This window comes from Hyla sarda, chromosome 5 (genome assembly GCF_029499605.1).
Source record: "Hyla sarda isolate aHylSar1 chromosome 5, aHylSar1.hap1, whole genome shotgun sequence".
Taxonomy (NCBI): Eukaryota; Metazoa; Chordata; class Amphibia; order Anura; family Hylidae; genus Hyla; species Hyla sarda.
The window spans coordinates 156,180,184-156,206,565 of record NC_079193.1 but is presented as its reverse complement, the minus strand read 5'-3'; positions in this window follow the sequence as shown (position 1 = coordinate 156,206,565).

Below are 26,382 nucleotides of genomic sequence, written 5' to 3'. Positions count from 1 at the left end.
ACTAGGCAGAGGCAAGGTCAGACGTAGCAGAAGGTCGGGGGCAGGAGGCAAGTTTCGTAGTCAAGATGGATAGCAGGAGTTCAGGAACACAGGCTTTGGACAACACTAAACGCTTTCACTGGCACAAGGCAACAAGATCCGGCAAGGGAGTGCAGGGGCAGTGAGCAGATATAGCCAGGGAGCAGGTGGAAGCCAATTAAGCTAATTGGGCCAGGCACCAATCATTGGTGCACTGGCCCTTTAAGTCTCAGAGAGCTGGCGCGCGTGCGCCCTAGAGAGCGGAGCCGCGCGCGCCAGCACATGACAGCCGGGGACCGGGACGGGTAAGTGACTTGGGATGCGATTCGCGAGCGGGCGCGTCCCGCTGTGCGAATCGCATCCCCGCCGGCAATGTCAGTGCAGCGCTCCCGGTCAGCGGGTCTGACCGGGGGCGCTGCAGGGAGACGCCGTGAGCGCTCCGGGGAGGAGCAGGGACCCGGAGCACTCGGCGTAACAGTACCCCCCCCTTAGGTCTCCCCCTTTCTTTGTCCGGCAACTGCTTCCCATGGGATGAGGACACCGGGAGGGTTTCCTCAAAGGCAGGCCGTACAGCAGGAGTGGGAATGGGGAGGGAGGGCAGGGGGTGAAACATGGCACGGGACAGGGTGTCACCAGGACGGGGGCCATGAGGAGGCAAGGGACAGTCCAGATAAGCCTTGGGGGGACCAGGTGTACGAGGAGGCACTGAGGCTTGCCTGACGGGACTGGGAGGGGGGGAGAGGCATTTCTTATGGCAAGCAGAGTCCCAGTTCTTGATTTCCCCGGTGGTCCAGTCAAGGGTGGTAGAATGAAGCTGGAGCCATGGCAGACCGAGGAGGATCTCAGAGGTGCAGTTGGGAAGGACGAAAAATTCAATCCTTTCGTGGTGGGGTCCAATGCACATTAAGAGGGGTTTTGTGCGGTAACGCACGGTGCAATCCAATCTAACTCCGTTGACCGCGGAAATGTAGAGCGGCTTGATGAGACGGGTCACCGGGATGCAGAACTTATTCACCAAAGACTCCAAAATGAAATTCCCAGAGGCACCAGAGTCCAAGCAGGCCACGGCTGAGAGGGAGGAGTTGGCTGAAGGGGAAATCCGCACGGGCACCGTAAGACGTGGAGAAGCAGACTTTGAACCAAGAGACGCCACACCCACGTGAGCTGGGTGCGTGCGTGCGTTTCCCAGACGTGGAGGACGAATAGGGCAATCCACCAAGAAATGCTCGGTACTGGCACAGTACAGACAAAGATTTTCTTCCCTACGGCGATTCCTCTCTTCCTGGGTCAGGCGAGACCGATCCACTTGCATGGCCTCCTCGGCGGGAGGCCCAGGCGTAGACTGCAAAGGATGCTGTGGGAGAGGTGCCCAGAGATCTAAGTCTTTTTCCTGGCGGAGCTCCTGATGTCTCTCAGAAAAACGCATGTCAATGCGGGTGGCCAAATGGATAAGTTCTTGCAGGTTGGCAGGAATCTCTCGTGCGGCCAGCACATCCTTGATGCTACTGGATAGGCCTTTTTTAAAGGTCGCGCAGAGAGCCTCGTTATTCCATGATAATTCGGAAGCAAGAGTACGAAATTGGATGGCGTACTCGCCCACTGAAGAATTACCCTGGACCAGGTTCAGCAGGGCAGTCTCGGCAGAAGAAGCTCGGGCTGGTTCCTCGAAGACACTACGGACTTCAGCGAAGAAGGACTGGACTGTGGCTGTGGCAGGATCATTGCGGTCCCAGAGCGGTGTGGCCCAAGACAAGGCCTTTCCTGAAAGAAGGCTCACTACGAACGCCACCTTAGACCGTTCTGTAGGAAACAAGTCCGACAACATCTCCATATGCAGGGAACATTGAGACAGAAATCCACGGCAGAGTCTAGAGTCCCCATCAAATTTGTCCGGCAGGGACAAGCGGAGGCTAGGAGCGGCCACTCGCTGCGGAGGAGGTGCAGGAGCTGGCGGAGGAGATGGTTGCTGCTGTAGCAGAGGCAGAAGTTGCTGTAACGTGGCGGTCAACTGCGACAGCTGCTGTCCTTGTTGGGCAATCTGCTGCGATTGCTGAGCGACCACCGTGGTAAGGTCAGCGAGACTTGGCAGCGGCACCTCAGCGGGATCCATGGCCGGATCTACTGTCACGATTCGGCTTACAGGTTGTGGATCCTCTGTGTCAGCGAGGGATTGGCGTGGACCGTGCTGGTGGACCGGTTCTAAGAGGCTACTGGTGTTCACCAGAGCCCGCCGCAAAGCGGGATGGTCTTGCTGCGGCAGTAGCAACCAGGTCGTATCCACTAGCAACGGCTCAACCTCGCTGACTGCTGAGAAGGCGTGGGACAGAAGGACTAGGCAGAGGCAAGGTCAGACGTAGCAGAAGGTCGGGGGCAGGCGGCAAGGTTCGTAGTCAAGATGGATAGCAGGAGTTCAGGAACACAGGCTTTGGACAACACTAAACGCTTTCACTGGCACAAGGCAACAAGATCCGGCAAGGGAGTGCAGGGGCAGTGAGCAGATATAGCCAGGGAGCAGGTGGAAGCCAATTAAGCTAATTGGGCCAGGCACCAATCATTGGTGCACTGGCCCTTTAAGTCTCAGAGAGCTGGCGCGCGCGCACCCTAGAGAGCGGAGCCGCGCGCGCCAGCACATGACAGCCGGGGACCGGGACGGGTAAGTGACTTGGGATGCGATTCGCGAGCGGGCGCGTCCCGCTGTGCGAATCGCATCCCCGCCGGCAATGTCAGTGCAGCGCTCCCGGTCAGCGGGTCTGACCGGGGCGCTGCAGGGAGAGAGACGCCGTGAGCGCTCCGGGGAGGAGCAGGGACCCGGAGCGCTCGGCGTAACAAGGAGAAAATCCCCATAGCAAACACATGCTACTCTGGACAGTATCTAAAATGGATAGCAGAGGTCAGCAGAGAGCACTGTGGCCGTGACATCAGTGAAATCCAAAAAGAAAAGCATTTCCTCTGTAGTATACAGCCCATAAAATGTATTGCAAGAATTAAGATTTTTTAATAGAAGTAATTTACAAATCTGTTACATTTTCTGACACCAGTTGATTTAAAAAAAATAAAAAAAAGTTTTCCACGGGAGTACCCCTTTAAGGGGTTAAATTGAAGATTTCAAATAGATCAACCTAAAAAGTTTTATTTAATGTGCCAGCAGCATGAGGAGACCACATGGTGCTACAGTGACACAACCTGGAGGTGGCGGAAGCATGAGGAGACCATATAGTGGCTGAATGACACAGCCTGTAGTTGGCGGCAGAAAGAGGAGAGCATAAAGTGGCTGAATAACACAGCCTGGAGTTGGCAGCAGCATGAGGAGATCATATAGTGGCTGAATGTCACAGCCTGGAGTTGGCGGCTGCATGAGGAGACCATATAGTGGCTGAATGATGCAGCCTGGAGGTGGCGGAAGCATGAGGAGACCATATAGTTGCAGAATGAGACAGCCTGGAGGTGGCAGCAGCATAAAGAGAACATAGGGTGACAGAATGAGACAGCATGGAGCTGGCATCAGCATGAGGAGAACATATGGCGGCAGTCTGAGACAGCCTGGAGGTGGCATCAGCAGCATCTGGAGTCCTGAAAGTGACCCGTGACATAGTGGGGTGATGTGTGGCAATACCAGTACCTGAAAAACTTGTCATCAGATGTGTGGCATCAGGCGGGTGGTAGGATCAGAATAGTAGCTGAGGCTATTAGGTAGAAGAAATGGTTTCTTTTGTAAAAGTGTTAGTGCGCACAAGTAAGTAATGAGGATATGCATCACGTAAAACTGAACTTTTAATAATATTCTTAGGATAAAAAAGATGTACCCAAAAGATTTCTTTAAATCACACAAAAGGAAAGGTGTGTAAAAACCTCATGTGCCACCGACACCACCAAGTATTGATGTAATGCAAAGACCTCATTGTAACCGGTGGGGGTAAAAACTTCCCCTGTAAGGCCCTGCTCTCGCATTATTAACCCCTTAAGAACCAGGGGTTTTTCTGTTTTTGCACTTTCATTTTTTCCTCCTTACCTTTAAAAAATCATAACTCTTTCAATTTTGCACCTAAAAATCCATACGATGGCTTATTTTTTGCACCACCGATTCTACTTTGTAATGATATCAGTTATTTTACCCAAAAATCTACGACGAAACGGAAAGAAAATCATTGTGCGACAAAATTGAAGAAAAAACACAATTTTTTAATTTTTTGGGGATTCCATTTCTACGCAGTACATTTTTCGGTAAAAAGGACACCTTATCTTTATTCTATAGGTCCATACGATTAAAATGATACCCTACTTATATAGCTTTGATTTTGTCGTACTTCTGGAAAAAATCATAACTACTTGCAGGAAAATATATATGTTTGAAATTGTCATCTTCTGACCCCTTTAACTTTTTTATTTTTTTGCGTACGGGGCGGTATGAGGGCTCATTTTTGGCGCTGGGATCTGAAGTTTTTAGCGGTACCATTTTTGTATTGATCAGACTTTGTGATCGCTTTTTATTTTTATTAATTTTTTCATTTTATAAAAAGTGACCAAAAATACACTATTTTGGACTTTGGAATTTTTTTGCCATAGACAGTGCAGTTTAATTAACAATATATTTTTATAATTCGGACATTTCGACACACGTTGATACCACATATGTTTATTTTTCTTTACCATGTTTTTTTTATGGGAAAAGGGGGGGTGATTAAAACTTTTATTAAGAAAGGGGTTATAATGATCTTTTACCTTCATCAATGATTTCTCATAGGAAACCATTGATCAATGATTCTGCCACTAGACTGCTCATGCCTGGATCTCAGGCACTGAGCAGTCATTTGGCGATCGGACAACAGGAGGCAGGTAAGGGGACACTCCTGCTGTTCTACAGCTGTTCCGGATTCATCGCGGCAATCCCGAACAGCTCCCTGAGCTAACTGGCATTGGTATAATTTTACTTTAGAAGCGGCATTCAACTTTGAACGCAGCATATAAGGGGTTAATAGCATGCAGCACCGTGATCAGTGCCGCATGCTATTAGCCACAGGTCCCGGCCATTGTTAGAGGCCGGGCCCGACCCGATATGACACGGGGCCACCTGTGTTATAGTAGGGGAGAGGACTCAGGACGTACCAATACATTCTTGGTCCTTAAGGGGTTAATTCCCTTCTTGGCAAGTGTTACTCACCCTAAAAAGGGCGGCCCCACAAAGGAAACTCTTCCTATTTCCACCAAAAACCCTGTGAAATGGCAGTGTTTGTAGGTGGAAATAGGGTGAGGTTCCTTTGTGGGGCCGCCCTTTTTAGGGCGAGTAACACTTGCCAAGAAGAGAATTAATAATGCAAGAGTGCATAATAATGCAGGGGAAGTTTTTACCCCCACCGGTTGCAATGGACTATACGTTGTTCCCTTCCACCTTTTAGAGGACTTTGCATTACAGCAATACTTTGTGGTATAGGTGGCACATGGTGTTTTTTGCACACCTTTCCTTTTGTTTGATTTAAAACAATTTGGGGGTAAATATGTTTTATCCTAAGAAAAGTTAAGTTTTAGCTAATGCATATCCTCAATAGTTACTTTTGGACTGATGTGGAGGAACACCTTATATATGTTTTGCACTATCCATATTTGTGAAGTGTTGGTGTGGCACCATGGTCAAACTACTCAGAGGCATCAGGCATTGGTGGGTGGAAATCCTGGCTGATCTATGTCTGATTCATTTTCACAAAGGTCCGTCTCTCCACATTTTTTGTGGACAGACGAGTTCTCCCTGGGGTTGCTGTGGTCCCCGACACACTAAACACCCGCTCTGATGGCACACTACTGGCCGGGCAGGGCAGCTATTCCAGGGCAAACTCTGCTAGTTGCGGCCACAAATCAAGTTTCGCTGCCCAGAAGTCCAGATCTTCAAAGTGTGTTGGTATGGGTATGTCAAGGTATGCCACCACCTGCTGGTTTAGGTCCTGCTCCATGTGTACCTGATGCTGATGAGTTGCTTCACTATGCGGGTGAAGAAAGCTTCTCATCAGCGACTGTAGACTCAGGCTGCTGCTGATGGAGCTGGTACTGCTCCTGCCACCCCACCCCTCTCCAGCAGCCATGGCAGTGGAAGGGGAGCGCAGGGGACCCCCCGATTCAAACCTGTGAAAGGATGGACGATGGCGCCGATAGGCATCGGAAAACTGACTATGTAGGATGTCCCTGTAGTAGGTCAGTTTGTCCTCCCTCTCAGTGGGTGTAAAAAAGGCCCCAATTTTGTTCGGTAGCGTGGGTCCAATAAGGTGGAGAGCCAAAAGTCATCCCGCACCCGAATGGGGACAATTCAGCGGTCACTACGCAAGCAAGTGACCATGCATCATGTCATTTGTGCAAGTGACTCGCCTACCTCATAACCCTCTAGCTCCTCTGACTGCTCCTGCTACTCCTCTCCTGTCAGATGACTAGAAAAACCGCCCATCTCGCGAAACCTAAACTGTGCTCCACTGTGCTCCTCCCCCTTCTCCAGTTCAGTCCCCGCACGGCTCATGTGGCTGTAACATGTAGGCGCCACGTCTCCAGTGCCCTGACCAGCCATCGTTTCCAAAATGTGTTATAGTAAATGAAGCAGGGGAATAACATTGTTCATCCCGTATTCCTGGTGACTGACTAATAACGAGGCTTCCTCAAAGGGCCCTGAGCAAACAGCAGGTGTCACATATGAGCTGCCACTGGTTGGCATTGAAGTTACACAGGGAATCCCCCTATCCGCTTGGATCATCAAGAAATCTGTGATAGCTTTTCTCTGTTCGTATAGTAGGTCCAACATATGGAGGGTGGAATGCCAACGAGTAGAAACGTCACAAATCAGACTAGGTTGGGGGATACCGTTCTGACGCTGCAGCTCAAGGAGGGTGTGCTTTGCAGTGTACGAATGACTCAAGTGCATGCAAAGTTTCCTTCCCATTGTTAGGATGTCTTGCAGATGTGGGGAACACTTCAGGAACAACTTGACAAGCGGATTGAACTTGTGTGCCTTGCAGGGAGCACATCTCAGGCTTCCTTGACGCAGCGCAGACAAGATGTTCTACCCGTTGTCGGTCACCATGGTTCCCATTTCCAGTTTTCAAGTTTGGAGCCATGATTTGATTTCTTGATGAATGACTTTTAGCAGTTCCTCCTCTGTGTGACTCCGTTCGCCAAGGCAAACCATGTGAAGAACAGCGTTACACCGCCGTGCCCTGCACAAAAGGTATGCTGGATGGGCACTGAGACTTGTCCGTGCAGTGGAGGCTGAGGTCACGGTGGAGGACAAGGAGGGGGAGTTACACACTGTCACAGGACCAATGGCCTGAGAGCGTGGAGGCGGAAGCGGTGTGACCTGTCCAAGTTGCTGTTGTGGCTTTGCAGGAACCACATTGACCCAGTGGGCCATAAAGCACATGTATTGTCCCTGACTGTAGTTACAGCTCCACGCGTCGGCACTGCCATGCACTTTGGTACACACTGACAGGCTCAAGGACTGGTCCACCTTCTGTTCCACAAAATTGTGCAGGGCTGGTACTGCCTTCTTCACAAAGAAATGACAGCTTGGGACTCTCCACCTCGGCTAGGCACAAGCCATCAGTTCTCTGAAAGGTGCAGAGTCCACCACTTGAAAAGGGGAGGGACTGCAGCACCAGCAACTTGGACAGGAGCACATTCAGCTTCTGCACCGTTGGATGAGTGGGCACATACTGTTATCTCTTGGACATGGCTTCGCTGATGGATTGCTGGCGGAATGACTTAAAGTAGGAGGAGCAGGAGCATCTGGAGCGACAGAAGATAGGTATGACACACAGGTCCCTTCGGCTGAGGTGGTAGAGCCTTGGCTGGCTGAAACAGGGAGTGGTGTGTCACTGGGTGATGAAGCAGGCTGGACCACCACATCGGAGCCACGGTTCTCCCAGGCCACTTTATGGTGACGCTGCATATGTTGACGCAGGGCCGTGGTGCCAACATTGGGACCCTGGCCACGCTTCAACTTCTGCAGACACATCTTGCATGTGGGCAGGTTAACATCCTCCGCATGCTTGATGAAAAACTGCCACACCGCCAAGTAGCTTATTTTCCCAACAGTCCGCACTGATTGACTGCTACTACCGCCGACACAAGGAACCCCTGTTCCACTACCTCCCGGGAAGTTAGGCTGCCGCGAAGCAGGTGGTCTACCCCGGGCATATTTGGCTGCAGAATTTCCACTTCTGCCACCATGCTGACTGCCAACCATGTTACCACCTTGCTTGCTTAGCTGCTGCCTCACGGGCAACCTGCAACCCTCTTCTCCTGATGATGATGAAGCCCCTTCTGCACCCGGCTCGGGGTTTCAGATGTCACTTGTGATGAAGTGGATGACCGTGTTAACCAATTGATGACGACAGCTAGCTGATATCTCGCTGCGACTCCTGTTGCCACTCGCTCCTAGTCTGCTGTGACCTCTGCCTGATGAATTTAGGCCTCTGCCACTCCTCTGTGCACATCCTGGCACTTCTCTGCCTGACATGCTTAGTGCGTGATATGAGGGGGGTACAATACGCTCCACTATACTTAAAACAGTATTTGTCTACAACACCAGCAGGTGTGTACTTTTGCCTGGCTTTTCTCAACCTATCTAAACCTTTAAGACTTTAACAGTAACAAAATGGTACGCCACTTATATGTACATATGTGGTAACCACTTATGAGGGGAGGACAATGCACTCCAGTACGCTTAAAAACAGTATTTGTCTACAACACCAGAAGGTGTGCACTTTTGGCTAGTCTTTCACAGTATCTAGGCCCTTAAGACTTTAACAGGAACAAAATGGTACACCACTTAGATGTACATATGTTGTATGCACTTATGAAAGGAGGGCAATGCGCTCCAGTATGCTTAAAAACAGTATTTGTCTACAACACCAGCAGGTGTGTACTTTTGGCTAGCCTTTCACAGTATCTAGGCCCTCAAGACTTTAACACGAACAAAATGGTACACCATTTAGATGTACACACAGATTACACTTAATAGAGGACAATATGCTTTTAGTGCTCTGCTCACCCTAACTGGCTGGCTACTATTAGCTTTACAGTACACACCAGTACTGCAGTACACAGTCGCTGTGTACTACACCCAAAATTGCACTCTCTCTCTCTCTCAATTTCCCTTCCCTATCAGTGCTTCTAGGCTGGATTTTTGCTTGATAGTAAATCACTGCTATAAAAAAGGTTTTCTTTGCAACACACTGCTCTCTGTCTCTCTCTCTCTCTGCAATATAAAACTGATGTAACTGGGAGGTGAATCACTACTGTAAAAATGCTTTTCTGTGCAATACATACTGCTGTCTGTCCCTCTCTCTCTCTGCAATAGAACGCTGATGTGACTGGGAGGTGAATAGCTGCTGTAAAAATGCTTTTCTTTGCAATACATACTGCTGTCTGTCCCTCTCTCTCTGTTATAGAACGCTAATGTGACTGGCCACAAGATGGCTGCGGTTTATATAGGGCTGTAACATCACAGGAGTGGCTGGCTGCTGATAGGCTGCATGCTGCATGTGATTCAGGGTCATACCGCAGACCCTTGTTCCTGCCTTCCCAGGATTCCTTGCCCCATGTCCTCACATGTGGCCATTTTAGATGCCCAGCCCCTGGAGCTTGGACTGCACTAAATGGAGTTTAATTAAGTGATTCGCGGTGATATTCGCATTTGTTGCAAATAAATTTTTTTCTGAAATTCGTATCAAATTTGAATTCTTCAGATTCGATTTGCTCATCCCTGTTTGCTACTTATTGAAGTCAATAAGAAGCGAAATCGTCTGCAGAAAATGTTTAGCAAAATATGCAGCAGAAACTGTACATGTGAACGTACCCTAAATCTGAAGGCTTATGCCTTATGAACTACATATTTCTGTCACATTTAGGTTTACTGTGCATCCTTCTGACACTGTATAATCCACATCCTAACATAAACTCTGAAATGTAATTTAGAAAAACAACTTTATAAAAGGTATATAGTTTCCACAAATGATCATTTGCTGAACAGAGGAATTATAATAATGAATCATAAGTGTTAATTGATGTTTCTTTTCCCCCAGATTATACATTCTTTTCATACGGAAGCAATAATCTATAACTCCATGTAAGATAAATACACTCCTTGTTTTCATTTACTTCATTTGTGTAAATCAGTAACAGGCAACAATATTGTTGAAATCCATCTTCTTATAAACCAAAAAATAAATAAAAAAAATTACAACAATGATCCAAGCTTTGTGACTGGCATCAAACCCTCTATTAAGAGTTTCTCAGTTCTAATTTGTTATACACTGCCTATAAAATACATTCACCCCTGTAGATGTTTTCATTTTATACTCTGCAACAACATTGAATCACTATGATGTCATAAAATTATACTTGTGGCCATAAATGAAAACCTTCCAGTCCTTCTCAACCCTTAGTACTGCACACTGTAAGGATTTGTGCTCATGTGATATATTATAGTATAATATGTTGCCCAAAATAGACCACTTTAAGCCTATGCTGTTGTTTAGTCTTTTTTTTTTTTTATATCTGTGTTTTGGGCTTTTTTTTTTTTATAACAATAAACACAGTTTTGTGTCAGATCCAAAAGGAGTACAACAGGCTTCAAGCATACCTGTCATTTCAGAGAAAAACATAATGCTTATATATGTTACTCACTGAGTCATATAGATGCTTTACATATTTTTATGTGTCTAGCTTCTGTATCTGGCTCAAAATCTCTCTGTTCTGCTGCTCACTTATTCTGACATTCACTGCTCAAGAAGGCAATATCTGAGGCAAGCACTGAGCCTTCATTCATCATGCATTCACTTCCTCCCTAAGTCTGCTGTGATGTGTGTTGGGGGTTTTGTCCAGGTTAAAATGAACCAGAGAGACATGAATCTTCCATTTTGCCTCCGAAAGCCATCTTTAAATGTGGTCTAAGCAGGTTAATGCAAAGTTCAGCAATTCTGAATTATTTCATTGACTACAAAATAGTCTATAAAAACATGTTTACATTTTTATTTGCATCACATATATATTTTACATTCACACACTGCATTTAATGAGCTACACACAGTACTAGCCTTGAAACTTTGAAATGTTAGTCTAACATTTAGTGGAGTTTCAGAAAAGCATGAAAGTGTTCTTATTCTATTTTTCTTCATAAATGCATTTGTAACACTCACATTTCAGAAGACAGGAACACCGGTGGATGTGGATCCGCTGGCCCTGTGTGGCAGATGACTCGGACCGTACCAAGGAGCGGAGTCTAAGGTGCCGCTGGTTTTCACCAGAGCCCTCTGCAAAGCGGGATGGACTTGCTGCGGCAGGCGGCGCCCAGGTCGCTACCCCTGGCAAAGCTCGACCACACAGGCGGCTGAGGAGCTGCAAGGCACAGGAGGGATAAGGCAGCTCATAGTCTGGATAGCAGAAGGTCAGGGCAGGCGGCATAATAGCGTAATCAAGACGTAGCAGGCGGCAGAGGAGCAAAGTCAAAGTCACAAAGCAAGGGATCAGATACATGGCAAGGCAATACTGAGGAACGCTTTCTCTAAGACACAAGGCAACAAAGATCCGGCAGGGGAGGGAGGAGAGTGGAGGAATTTATAAATAAGCCACAGGTGCATTCTGGCCCTTTAAATATTAAAGCTCCGGCGTATGCGCGCCCTAGGGGACGGGGACATGCGCGGAGCAGAGAGGCAGAGGCAGGAGAAACACAAGGAGAGTGAGGGACTGGAGCTCGCATGTGGGCGCGTCCCACAATGCGAGTTCCAGCCCCGTCGGCAGAAGCAGGTAAGGGGACCATGCGCTCACGGCCAGCAGGTGCGGTCGGAGCGCATAACGTAACAGCATTCAATCAGAAAATCATATCATATACATCAAGGCCTTGCAGTGTATATTTTTTGTCTTAATTGTGTTAGCTTAAGGGCATATCTATGATAAGTTGATCTTCTCAATTATTTCTACATATTTAGCTTGTTAAAGGAAACTGTAACACAATAACATGTTGACCATAAACATCCATTGTTTCACAACAACAAGGGGCTGATAGCAAATTTCCAATAGTTGTAAATCATATCAACAATGTATTATTCTGTGGGTCATAGCTAGAAACATCTTACCTAATCAGACTAGCTATGAACAAAATATGGTGACAGCTTTCTATTGAGGCCAAATTCCTTCTTATTTTTATATTTAAGGTATTAAAAGTAACCTTTTTGTTCGTATAAAAGTTTCCCCAAGAGAGAGAGGAAGGTATCAGGATAATCAGACCAAAGGCATGGTAATCAGGACCTGAACTTCTTCTGGAAAGGAGAGTTCTTCTCTACACTTGTAGAGGCTACCTGAGGGGTGTGGTCATGAATCGCCAGGGAGAGGTGCATCTATGTACATAATAAGACTGCAAAGTAACGAGACAATGACTACCTAAGACAACCCCTTCTTTGCCTCTTCCCCAGAACAGAAGTGATATCTCATGTGTCTGGTCACATACAAATGGGAGAAAATTAATCAAAACCTGTGCAGAGGAAAAGTGGTTCTTTTGATTTTTCAGAGGCCTTTTTAAAAATGAAAGAAGCAATCTGATTGGTTTTTATGGGCATCTGCACCACTCTTCCTCTACACTGGTTTTGATAAATCAGACCGGAGGGGGGGGGGGGTATTCTATGTATATCAGTGCATTTATATGATAAATATATATCAAATTCTATATTTTTAACCTTCACCAGCTAATTGATATAAATAATATTCTCTCATGAATGTATTTATTTAGAACCCTGTTTTAAGTATTCTTAAAGTTTAGAGTACCATAAATTATATATCTTGTACAGTACCTAAAAATTTACCTACCTGAGCTGTGTGATTAGTTAGAAGTGGACAGAGTGTTTACACAGGTCACTTCCATTTTAGACATCAAGAGATTTTCCCATTTTTTAAATAATTTGATATGAAGTTCACTTTCAAAGTAATACCATGGAAATAATATTGAACTAACTTAACTAACTGATGTTATACTGTAATGTTACCTAGTTACTAACGTCTTGCGACTTGTAGTTATACTGTATGTAATTACTAACATAAGCTTATACATGCTTCATTAATATTCTATACATGTTCATATCTGACTAATGATTCATACATATAATTACTGAAAAAATCTGCATATTTTATTATAACAGTGCTTATTTTCTGTCATGCCCCCCCCCCCTAGGAAGAAGAAAAAAATTTGCGTCCCCCGCTCGACTGTAAATAGTATCATTTGTCTATAAAATTGTTATAAGTACACCTCTGCATAACACTGTATCCTTATTAACGTATATGAGAATAAAAAAAGAAAGACATGTGGATCAATTTACAACAAAGAATAGCTTTATTAGCTTAACCTGGGGGTGGTCTATTGTATGGGGGGGGGGGGTCGTATCTACTTGCGACTCCTGTAATGGATATTGGCCCTTATTATTGGTATCCTCCTGCAATGTGCTTTGTATCCCTTCCACTCCTGCATTCCTGCTATTATGCCCTTTTTTATCTAGGTTACCTTCAGGGCTTAGTAACTTTACCTGCAGAGCGTCTTTTTGCACCTTCCCCTTCCTCCTTTTGATCCAGGGTACTGTCTTCTAGTTTGTATACTTTTTCCTCCTCCATCCCCTGGTTACTATTTCTTTTCCCCTTTTCAGTTTTATTATCAGATTTTGGGTTTGTCCTACCTCCTCTCCTTGACCCCTGCTCTTTATGTTCTTTCTGTGCTTCAGCTCTTGTTTTCCCACCTGGTGATGCTGCCGATGTATCTTTGCGACTCTGCCTTGATGACATGCCGGTGTGCTGCTCTTTCTCCTCTGTGAGTGGCCCTAGGAACTGGCGTATTGATTCCTGTATGTCTCCACGGGTCCTCTGCATGTGTCACGTGCGTTGGCGGTCACGTGGTCCTCCGCGTCGGGCTGCTACTGGGGCTGCGCTGGGACAATCTCCAGTGATCGCGCCGCGCTGCTCCCTCTCTCCAGCTGTAGAGTTGCTAGGCAACGGACGCCGTGTGGGACGCCGAGGTGAGTATTTGCTGAGGTCAAACGAGCCCCCCTTTATGGAGCCTCATGCCCCCCCTGGGGGGTGCGCCCCACTATTTGAGAAGCACTGTTATAACTGCATATTATTTTATGATAGTGCACCAAGTGCCACCTAGCGCCAATCAGTGAGCTTGATAGATAATTCTTGGTAAATATTAGGACTCAGAAATATAAATTGCATTGTTTATAACTGTCTGGGCATGCTGGGAGTTGTAGTTTTGCAACAACTGGAGGCACCCTGGTTGGGAAACACTGGTATAGATACACACATGCACTTTACATATAGTCATCCACAGTAGTAACACACACACAGGCACAGTACATAGACATACACACATATACATATATATATATATATATATATATATATATATATATATATATATATATTCGCACACATGCTTATACACACATATATATATATATATATATATATATATATATATATTCAGGGACACCTACTGTAGTCAGGCCCCATGTAGTGCAGCCTCTGCGGTCTCTTTTCCTCACAGCTCTTTCCTCCCCCCTCCCCCTCCTCCTGCTCAGACGGCTGAAGGCTGAGAGAAGATACCAAGTGCAGCGGGGGTGGGGGGAGCGTGATTGTGGTGAGGTGAGAAGAACTCCAAAGCTGCAAATTAGTTTATTTTTAAAAAATGTCAGACATTCGGGGGCCCTCTTGTTTGACTGGGTGCCTGGGGCCCAGAGCACAAGCTCCTAGAGCAGGATTGTTAATCGCTACAGGACGGGCAAGCACTGGCTGTGCTCGGGAGCCCCCAGCCAGCTCGGGGCCCCAAGCAATTGCTTGGTTTGCCTGTCCTGTAGCGACGGGCCTGGTTACAGAAATAAAGGGACACCATATATTGTATGATTCAACAGGCACAGACAACATAGGTAACTGAACAAGAGCAGTTTATTGACCCCTTGCTCCCCAATAGTTCATCATAAAGCACCCCTCTTATGTCTCTTTTACAATCAACCAGTAATTGTGGTTTGGTGACACTGGGTGGAGTTAGTGGAAATACCTGATCACTTTTGATGCCAGGGAACCATTATGCTATACACGGTCCGAGGTTGGGGACAGCTTCTTGTGGGCCAGATTCGGGGAGTAAATGAACACACTGACGTGAGGTTACAGATAACTGTCTTTACTGAGCTGGGTGCAGATGGTAGTACATGTGCAACTGGCTTTAGCTGAGAGAGTGCAGCACAACCCCTTGGGAGCCCTGTTGTCTTGCTGAGACTTACTGTATGGTGATTACACCAAACAGATCAATACTGACTTGTGAGATGGAAGAATGAATCCTGGTAGGTAGGGTCCTGTCAAGGTACAGAAGCCTTCTCCGCAGGGGCATGAACTTCCACCATGCGAATAATCCTTGCAGGATAACCAGTTGGGATTAGATTTGAGCTAGGCCTCTCCTCAGAGCACACGACACTTAGCACACCTGAACCAAACTGTCTCAGACTAAACTTAGACTGACTGGAACTGGAGTAACTCCTCCACCACTACACTATAAGAGTGAGAATTTGGGGGTTCCCATTGACAGACAGGATCACATGAGGTTCACAGCTCTCATTTAAAAGGTACAGTAACATAGGAAAACATTTATACACATAACAAGAATATAATTGATTTAGAAAAATATATGTTATTTTGCAATAGAATAGGCACATAATTAATACAACAGTACCGTATATACTCGAGTATCAGCCGAGTTTTTCAGCACGATTTTTCGTGCTGAAAACACCCCCCTCGGCTTATACTCGAGTGAACTCTCCACCCGCAGTGGTCTTCAACCTGCGGACCTCCAGAGATTTCAAAACTACAACTCCCAGCAAGCCCGGGCAGCCATCGGCTGTCCGGGCTTGCTGGGAGTTGTAGTTTTGAAACCTCCGGAGGTCCGCAGGTTGAAGACCACTGCGGCCTTCGACATCATCCAGCCCCCTCTCACCCCCCTTTAGTTCTGTACAGTACTCACCTCCGCTCGGCGCTGGTCCGGTGCTGCAGGGCTGTCCGGAGAGGAGGTGGTCCGGTGGGATAGTGGTTCCGGGCTGCTATCTTCACCGGGGAGGCCTCTTCTAAGCGCTTCGGGCCCGGCCCCAGAATAGTCACGTTGCCTTGACAACAACGCAGAGGTACGTTCACTGCCAACGTACTTCTGCGTCATTGTCAAGGCAACGCCTCTATTCCGGGCCGGAAGCGCGGAGAAGAGGCGCCCCCGGTGAAGATAGCAGCCCGGAACCACTATCCCACCGGACCACCTCCTCTCCGGACAGCCCTGCAGCACCGGACCAGCGCCGAGCGGAGGTGAGTACTGTACAGAACTAAAGGGGGTGAGAGGGGGTTGGATGATGTCGAAGGCCGCAGTGGTCTTCAACCTGCGGACCTCCGGAGGTTTCAAAACTACAACTCCCAGCAAGCCCGGACAGCCAATGGCTGCCCGGGCTTGCTGGGAGTTGTAGTTTTGAAGCCTCTGGAGGTCCGCAGGTTGAAGACCACTGAGGGCGGATGATGAGAAGAGGATGATGAAGGGGGGGTGTGGGATGATGACAAGAGGATGATGAAGGGGGGGGTGGGATGATGAAGGGGGATGGGGATGATGAAGGGGGATGGGGATGATGACAAGGGGATGATGAAGGGGTGTGTGTGGGATGATTACAAGGGGATTATGAAGGGGGGTGGGGATGATGACAAGGGGATGATGAAGGGGGGTGGGGATGATGACAAGGGGATGATGAAGGGGGGTGGGGATGATGACAAGGGGATGATGAAGGGGGGTGGGGATGATGACAAGGGGATGATGAAGGAGGGATGTGTGGGATGATGACAAGGGGATGATGACAGGTGATGATGATTAGGGTCTGGATGATGACAGACGGTGATGATGATGAGGATGTTAATGACGGGTCTGGATGATGACAGGGGGGATGATGTATTTCCCACCCTAGGCTTATACTCGAGTCAATAACTTTTCCTGGGATTTTGGGTTGAAATTAGGGGTCTCGGCTTATACTCGGGTCGGCTTATACTCGAGTATATACGGTAAGTCCTTTGGTGAGCCCAACACCTTGTGCTGCCAAGCTGCCTGAAGCAGTCCGAAGCCACAGGACAGCTATTGGTGCTGTTACACCACAGTGCGCCATGCAATTCTTTAGCTTAGTCCCTTTAATGCTATTTAATAGGCAACAGGAAGCTGCTTCAGTGGGCCTTACCTTAGAGTATGTTTACAAGGTGGTATTTCTGGCTGGAGATTCGGTTCTTGTGAACCTAGCTTTTATGGTTCACAATCTAAATACACTTGTTGTAATATAGCCAAAGATTTATTTCCCATCTCTCAGTGTACACTCTGTTGCATGAAAGCTGAAAACTGACATGAAATTGTGGTGTTGGGGTGTGAGGTGCAGGGCAAATGTTATGGCACAAGGGGCAGATGGTATTAACCCTTTCTTGTTGTGACGCCAGGGAGTGGTTTAGCCTTAACCACCCGAAGGTAATACCGCTGATCCTTGGTTAGGCAGGGGCAATGAAGACACCAACGCCAGATTAAGGATAACGGCAGCTTTATTGAGGCAAGACAGGTGATCTAGTCTTTGCAGCACAGCCAAATGTCCCAGGGAGGTGACCAGTGACACAGAGGGACCTCGCAGGCTTGCTGGTACTTGCAGTAGTTAGACTGACTTTAGTGACTACAGGTGACTTGATTTGATAGAGATGGTGACTGACAATAAGATGACTTGACTTACTGATGACCGACTTTTGGCTGCAGGGGCTTACTGATGACCGACTTTTAGGACTTTAACCTCTTAAGGACGCAGGGCATATGGATACGCCCTGCATTCCGAGTCCTTAAGGACGCAGGGCGTATCCATACGCCCGTGGGAATTCCGGTCCCCATCGCTAGCATGCGGCATGCCCCCAGAGCAAAATTTCCTTCAAAAAAGCTAAATGTGACTCCTTTTCTTCTGAGACCTGTAGTGCGCCAGCAGAGCACTTTTCACCCCCATATGGGGTGTTTTCTGAATCGGGAGAAATTGGGCTTCAAATCTTGGGGGGTATTTTCTGCTATTACCCTTTTTAAAAATGTAAAACTTTTGGGAAACCAAGCATTTTTTTTTTTACATATGCAAAAGTCGTGAATCACCTGTGGGGTATTAAGGTTTACTTTACCCCTTGTTATGTTCCCTGAGGGGTCTAGTTTCCAAAATGATATGCCATGTGGGGTTTTTTGCTGTTCTGGCACCATAGGGGCTTCCTAAAGGTGACATGCCCCCCAAAAACCATTTGTCGCTCCTTCCCTTCTGAGCCCTCTACTGCGCCCGCCTAACAATTAACATAGACATATGAGGTATATGCTTACTCGAGAGAAATTGGGTTTCAAATACCAGTAAACATTTTCTCCTTTTTACCCCTTGCAAAAATTCAAAAATTGGGTCTACAAGAACATGCGAGTGTAAAAAATGAAGATTGTGAATTTTCTCCTTTACTTTGCTGCTATTCCTGTGAAACCCCTAAAGGGTTAAAACGCTGACTGAATGTCATTTTGAATACTCTGGGGGGTGCAGTTTTTATAATGGGGTAATTTATGGGGTATTTCTAATATGAAGACCCTTCAAATCCACTTCAAACCTGAACTGGTCCCTGAAAAAAAGCAAGTTTCAAAATTTTGTGAAAAATTGGAAAATTGCTGCTGAACTTTGAAGCCCTCTGGTGTCTTCCAAAAGTAAAAACACGTCAATTTTATGATGCAAACATAAAGTAGACATATTGTATATGTGAATAAAAAAATTATTTGGAATATCCATTTTCCTTACAAGCAGAGAGCTTCAAAGCTAGAAAAATGCAAAATTTTCAAAATTTTCATCAAATTTTGGGATTTTTCACAAAGAAAGGATGCAAGTTACCACAAAATTTTACCACTATGTTAAAGTAGAATATGTCACGAAAAACAATCTCGGAATCAGAATGATAACTAAAAGCATTCCAGAGTTATTAATGTTTAAAGTGACAGTGGTCAGATTTGCAAAAAATGGCCGAGTCTTTAAGGTAAAAAAGGGCTCAGTCGTTAAGGGGTTAAGCTTGAGGCCTGCAATGCTCTGGACACAGACACTGGAACAACTTTACTGCACTGGACCTCAGCAGAAAAGAGAGAGATTGCAGCCACTCCCCTTGTTATATAGGGGGGCTGTGCAGGGAGTCCATAGGTCACTTGGGGGGTCACCTGGTCACTGTAGCCCTCTGGGTCACAATCATGTGGTACAAACATTAAAGCAAAGGTACATTAAGTGAGGGAAACCTATATATATATATAATGGGGGTATGCTGCAGGGGAGCCCGGGGGACATGCAGAGACTCTGCCTGACAGGGAAGGAGGACAGTACGGGGCTACATCATCCCATATTGGAATATCACAACCCCCCCTTGAATAAAGTCACCCTCGAAGCCCAGTCTGGGAGGGCGGAGGAGTGAAATGGCCACAGGGGCTCCATGCAGTCCTGGGGCATTACACACAATGTCCATATCCAAGCTGAACTTGCTTGAACTGGTAGATGTAAAGAGCCCTTGTATATGAAAGTTCCATACATGCTCTGAACTTATAAAGACTACTGAAGAATATGACAATAACATTATGTATGACAAGGACATTATATAGGGCTATGACTTTATACATTCTGACAGATTCGGTTGCCGGAGGCTTTTTGCCCAATACCTTGGCTACTGGGGTCCCTTGGCATGACAGACTTCTCCCCAGAACACTAGATATATAATTTAGACTAGACATTATTGGACATTTATTACCTTTGACTGTTTGAAACATGCATAGCAGGTTACAGGTATACCTTCTGGACAAGAAAGTATCCTGAGCACAAGGACAAAAGAGAAAATACATTAAACATATGACAATTTATAGAGACATTAGTGTGGACTGTTTTATGGTTAGAGCTTTAGTGCTACAGCCCTATTGTGATATGACGGATATGTGTATATATCCGTTGTAGTGGATTCTTGGTGATTCAATTCCAGAGTTGGAGCTGGTTCTGGACTATCAGGACTCGGGCTGGCTGGCAGAGACACTGGAGACCTAGAAACCGTGGGAAGACTGGTGCCAATGGTGACAGAACTGGAGTTGGTGAGGTGATTAGGGTTGGTTGCACCAGCCCCTGGGATGGCACGACACAGAAGACTGCAGGTTGGCTGGGAGAGAACATGGGGACATCCATGGGGACATAACTTTACCCGGTTATGGTGGACGACTTGCGGCTCATACCCAGTTTTCTGGGTAGGGTATGGGCGTTATTGTGTATGGCTCCATTTCCCACACGGAATCCAGCTTGTGGGACCTTGTCACCTAACTGAAGGGGTTTGGCATGATGGTTATAGTCTTGCTGTTGCTTTTGCTGAGCCTCACCCATCTGTTTGTTGACAATCTCTTTTGCTTCCTGGATTCTTCTTTGATGGTCAGAGACCCACTCCACGGAAGCTTGGAGAGTAATTGAAGGGAGCTTGTAGTCCAAATGTCTGGTCCTTGCCCATGCCGCCCCATCATCAGTTAGAAAGGGGTGTATCAGGTAGAACAATGGACTTCATTGTTATAAATTTCCAGCAACTCGGGCAACAATCGAGGCCACTCTTCGTGTTCAATTGTAATAGAACATTTGAGCCCTGTTCTGGCTGTAAGGTCTTTGACAGGCACTACGACAACCCACTTATAGTAGTGGTCCACCATGGTGGGGGCATAAGTGTACCCGGACCAGTTAGGAGACAACTTGGCATGGTCTAGCATGACCAACTGGTTAGCCCTTTTACTCTGGATGGAATGGAGGAGTGCTTTTTCATCTTTGCGCACGTTCTTGGTGAGACATTGCAGACTGCACACTCACTGCACCATTTCTCGATGTCGCTCTGCATCCCAATCCAGTAGAACCTTCATCTGACAGTAGCCTTGGTCTTGTGGATTCCAAAGTGTTCCGACTGATCATGGTATGCAATGAGGACCATCGTTGCGTCGGAGCCAGAATCTGATGAAGTCGTTAACCAGAGACCGGATCCAAAGAATTTCGGTACAACAGTCCCTTGTGCACGAACAGTCGCTTCCTCTGTCACCACAGAAGCTTAAACTCGTAGTCACACTGAGCCCGGCGTAGATGGGTTGGTACCTTTTTCATCAGAAGGTAGTCCAACATATCTCCCATGACTTGACTTTCGTCTTGTAGAGTCTTCCAAGTGTATAGGTCTTCTTGGACCTTCTCGGACCTGGGTTCACCCTTCTCTAAGGTGGTAACAACATTCTGACTCACAAACTTTTGGTAAAATGGGGGCATCTCCACGTCTTCCCACTTGTCTTCGACAGGTGGTTCTTCGCTGGGGATCACCCGAGACAGTACATCGGCATTGACATTTGACTTTCCGCTTCTGTACTTGATGGTAAAGTTGTAGTTGGCCTATCTGGAGGCCCATTGCTACTCGATGGCACCCAATTTGGCAGTATTCAGAGTGGCCAAAGGGTTATTATCTGTGTAATACAATTTATTTCTTTTTTTTAAATTTATACTTGGAGGTGTGTAAACTCCATATGTTAATGCGCCTTGAACATTTTCCAGGCAGCATTAAGGTTGCACCTGTGAGGCCATGCACCTATATCAGCCAACTTGGGTGGGGCTTGTAGCCTCTCTCCCTCCTCCCATTGTATGTGTGCTCAGTCACGCTGGAGGTAATTGGGAGCAGGCTGCATGTCGGCCTAGTGCTGCTGTAATTACCCACAGGCCCCTGGTTTTTGCTTTTCACGCACAGGTAGGTTAGCGTTAGGTCCCGTGCCATCTGAGAAACCTTGGCGTTGGTGTGCGGGCTCTGGTGTGTCCTTCATATAAGGATACACTGGGGAATGTCTCAATTTTAACATCAGTGTTGAGGGATAGCCAATGTCACTGTATACATCTACCACAGTGGGGCACCTAAATTTCTGTATTGTATTATTCTAATTGTTACACATCCACACCGTTTATCTGGTGTAGGATTCTATTGTGGCACTTGTAGTCCACTGCAGGCATCCTCCATTGTATGCATTTTTATGCTGGGGATCGCCCCTAGCAACGGACTACAAGGGCAGGATCTGCTCCCCCAGTATAAATGCACAACTGCATTTGGGGTTGAGCACCTCCAGCCATTTGAGACCACGTTTTTTGTTGTTGTTTATTATCTGTGTAGACAGACAAGGGGCAAGTAGTGCCAGCTTGAAGGAGCTGTAGTTTGCACTGTTCTTCTCTGCTCCTCGCAGGTTACGACTGGCATAGGCTATCACTCGCTCTTGCCCTTCTTGGACTTGGGACAGGACTGCTCCCAGACCTTCAAAGCTGTCATCAGTATACAACCGGAACGGCTGACTGTAATCTGGATACGCCAGGATGGGTGGTTCTGTCAACAGGTGTTTAAGAGCTCGGAAAGCTGTCTCTTGCTCTTCAGCCTATTCAACAGGTAGTCATAAACTGTAGTTCTCCTTCGCCTTACCCCTGAAGAGAGCTGTGATGGGTTCTGCAATCTGAGCAAAGTGGGGAATGAAGCAGCGGTAGTAGACGGCAAATCCCAGGAAGCTCCTGACATCTTTCCCTGTGCATGGGATAGGCCAGTTCTTGACAATCTCCACATTCTCAGGATTAGGCTGGACTCCCTCAGCGCTGACAATAGGACCTAGGTAGTGTACTTGAGGTTTAAGCAGATGACACTTTGACGGATTGATCTTCAGCCCATGCTTGATCAAGACTTGGAAGACATCTGACAGATGACCGAGGTGCTCTGGTAGGACTTGAAATACACGATGACATCATCCAGGTACAATAGGACACTTTGAAAATTCAGAAGGCCTAGGCACCGCTCCATCAGACGCTGGAATGTAGCAGGGGCATTACATAGCCCAAACGGCATACTCTTAAACTCAAACAGTCCCATGGGTGTCACAAAGGCAGTCTTCTCTCGGTCCTCCACGGTCATAGGCAATTGCCAATATCCACTGGTTAAGTCCAGAGTGGAGAAGTAAGCAGCTGACCCGAGGGCTGTAAGTGACTCTTCAATTCTGGGTAGAGGATAAGCATCTTTGTGGGTGACATTGTTCAACTTCCTGTAGTTGACACAAAAGCGCATAGTTCCATTTTTTCTTGACCAACACAAGGGGCACCACCCAGGGACTCTGACTCTCTTGAATGACATCCACCTCTTTAATATCGGCCAGCATCTTCTTGACAGTCTGATACATGCCTGGCGCGACCGGACTGTGTCTTTCTTTAATAGGTGGGCTGTCGCCGTTGAGAATTCTGTGCTGGATCATGAACATATGCCCATAGATAGTTCTTGATGCTTACTCCAGGATGTGCACGGCACCTTGGTATTGTGTTGTAGGGTCACAGATTTCACCTTGTTGGTTGGTAAACTTCTGCTCGGTCATTAGAACTTTCAAGTGGTGCTGCGCAGCCTGCTGGCCTGAGGGGGACATGTATAGGAGAGAGGCATGCAAGGAATCTACAATTTCAGAGAAACAATTTTTCATGATAATCATCCCCAGCGTAAACTCAGCAGACCCTTTATAAGACACATTAGTTACAATCACTCCCTGCCCTCTGAGTACATGTTCTCCCAACTGAATGGTCGGCTTCCAATGTCCATGCCTGGGTATTGGTTTCCCCATTAACTGCCACTACTCTAAAATCAACATCATCAGGTTCACACAATAAACTGTCATTCCAGTGTGTATAGAAAAATTTTTAGGTATAGTAGACAACCCTGCAACCCTGTATCTATGAGCGCCTCCAACTGTACACTTTCTACAAAAATCTTTACATAGGGGCAGGAGGCAACATAAAGTGAGAGTCCTGACTTAGTTCGTTCAGGGTTTGGATCTGATGTCTGTTTTCCTGAGGGCCAGTCCACGTCCTCAGGGGAAACCTGTTTAAATCCCAACACTGCATTTTCCAATGTCCCGGTTTTTCGCATTGGTACAAAAGGGTCTTTGAGTCCCCGAGGACCTATTAGGTGGAGAATTGAAGGGGTTAAAATTGCGGGGAACAGGAGTGTGTTTCCTAGGCATGGGCGACTCATGATCAAGTGGAGCGGCCCGGTTGGCAAGTTCCTTCACAGCCTTAGTCAATTGTTTGATATCCTGCTTCACACTCTGTAACTCTGAGGCTATAGTAACTGGCAAGGTAGGTGGCAATGGGACGGGGGACGGTGATGGTGGGGGTTTTGGCCTAGCTACCGCACCTAGTGGCTCTGGGGCAGGTGCACAAACTCCCACTGACTCAGTCCCAGATTCTATGACTTGAATAGCCAGTCTCTTAAAAGAAGGGAAGGACAGACTGGGGTTTTGGTCTGCTAACATTCTCAACTGGGTTTGTCCCACTTATTATGAGCCCCATCGATAAATCTTTCCAACAATACCTTGTTACCTTGCTCGGGAGTTATGCCATCTAGTTTTTGGACAGTCTCTAGGGCATTCTGTAGGGCTAAGGCATAAGCTCTTAAAGCCTCACCTGGCTTTTGTCGCCTCTAATACAACAGGAGATGTACCTCTGATGGCAAGTGTGACTCAAATACCTGCTAGAGTCCTTCAAAGATCTGCTCTACAGTCACCTTCTCGGAGGGGGGCCAGGTGCGGACTTCCTCCAGTGCTGATCCCTGTAGTTGTCCTGTGAGCAACTGCACCCGTTGATTACGAGGGAGAGAATAAAAGACAAACAAACTCTGCATCCTCTCCTTGAAATCCCTCAGAGTGAAGAGGTCTCCATTATAGGTCGGGAGGACAGGGTTCCCCATGAATACCGGTGCTGAAGCTGGAACACCCAGGTTGTTGATGTGGACTGCAGGCAGGACTGTTGGCATTCCAGCCGCTGGGGCAACAGATGATCCAGCTGCTGGAGATGAGGGGGCACTGTCGCTTGATCTGGAGAGCTAGGTGCCGAAATCTTGTAGACTTTTTGTGTGCGCTGTCACTTTAAGAAGAATTGAGTGCGCTGTCACATTAAGATGAATTGAGTGTGCTGCCACTTTAAGATTATTTGAGTGCGGTGGCCCTTTAGGATATTTTGAGTGCGCTGCCGCTTTAAGATGCTTGGCAATATGCTGCAGTGACTTAATCTTGACTGATAGGCCCTCCCCCACTATGTGGCAAGTACCCAATAACGCTACTGGGCACTAGGGGGTTAATGTGACTCGCCACTGGTACCGGAGACTTGCTGAGGGAGATCTTTGGTTTATGCAGAGTCTGCGCTTCAGTGGGTGCTTGACTATAGACCGCAGAGCCAGACACAGCCTCCAGAACCTCCAATATGGCTGCGCCCAGGGGACTTCCTGTTTTGTCCGGTTGGGAAAGTCTTCTCCTGTGCAATAAAGGGCAGATCCTTAGTTTCTCCTCGCAACACTGAAGAGGCGTGACAACTGGGGACTGATGGGGCGGAGCTGCGACCGCTCTCATGCGCGGGTAACACCATACCAGACTAACTATTTCAGGTACTGACTTCTCACACTGCACAGTGACACTTAACAGTCTTTCCTTCACCTCCCCCTCTATTTCACAGGCGCCGCTAATAAATGGTTTGCGATGACAACAGTCTCGTACACTTTTTCTAGCGCAAATTCTGGCGCATCAGCATTGGATTTCTACAGACAGTTTTGGACACAGTTCAGACTAGGGGGGAGGACTTGTGGCTTGTGGTAAATGGCGCACACCTGTATCCTGTCCGTGTGTGAGATGCGGAGTAGATGCAGGGCTGATCCTGGGTTAGGCAGAGGCAATAAAGACACCAACGCCAGATTAAGGATAATGGCAGCTTTACTGAGGCAAGACAGATGATCTAGTCTTTGCAGTACAACCAAATGTCCCAGGGAGGTGACCAGTGATACAGGGGGACCTCGCAGGCTTGCTGGGACTTGCAGTAGTTAGACTGACTTAAGTGCAGGCCACAGTGACTACAGCTGGACTTGACTTGATAGAGATGGTGACTGACAATAAGATGACTTGACTTACTGATGACCGACTTGTGGCTACAGGACTTTAGGCTTGAGGCCTTGGGGGGGGGGTCACCTGGTCACTGGAGCCCTTTGGGTGACAATCATGTGGTACAAACATTAAAGCAACAGTAAATTAAATGAGGCAAACCTATATACATAATGGGGGTATGCTGCAGGGGAGCCACATCATCCTGTACTGGGACATCACAAAATGCTGGGCGTTAAGTTTCACTCCTTTCATGTTTTACACAAAGCAGCATGCCTATATATTTTTTTTATCTCAGCCAGAGGCTTGTAGCTTCTGGGCCCCGATGCAAAATCTGCAAC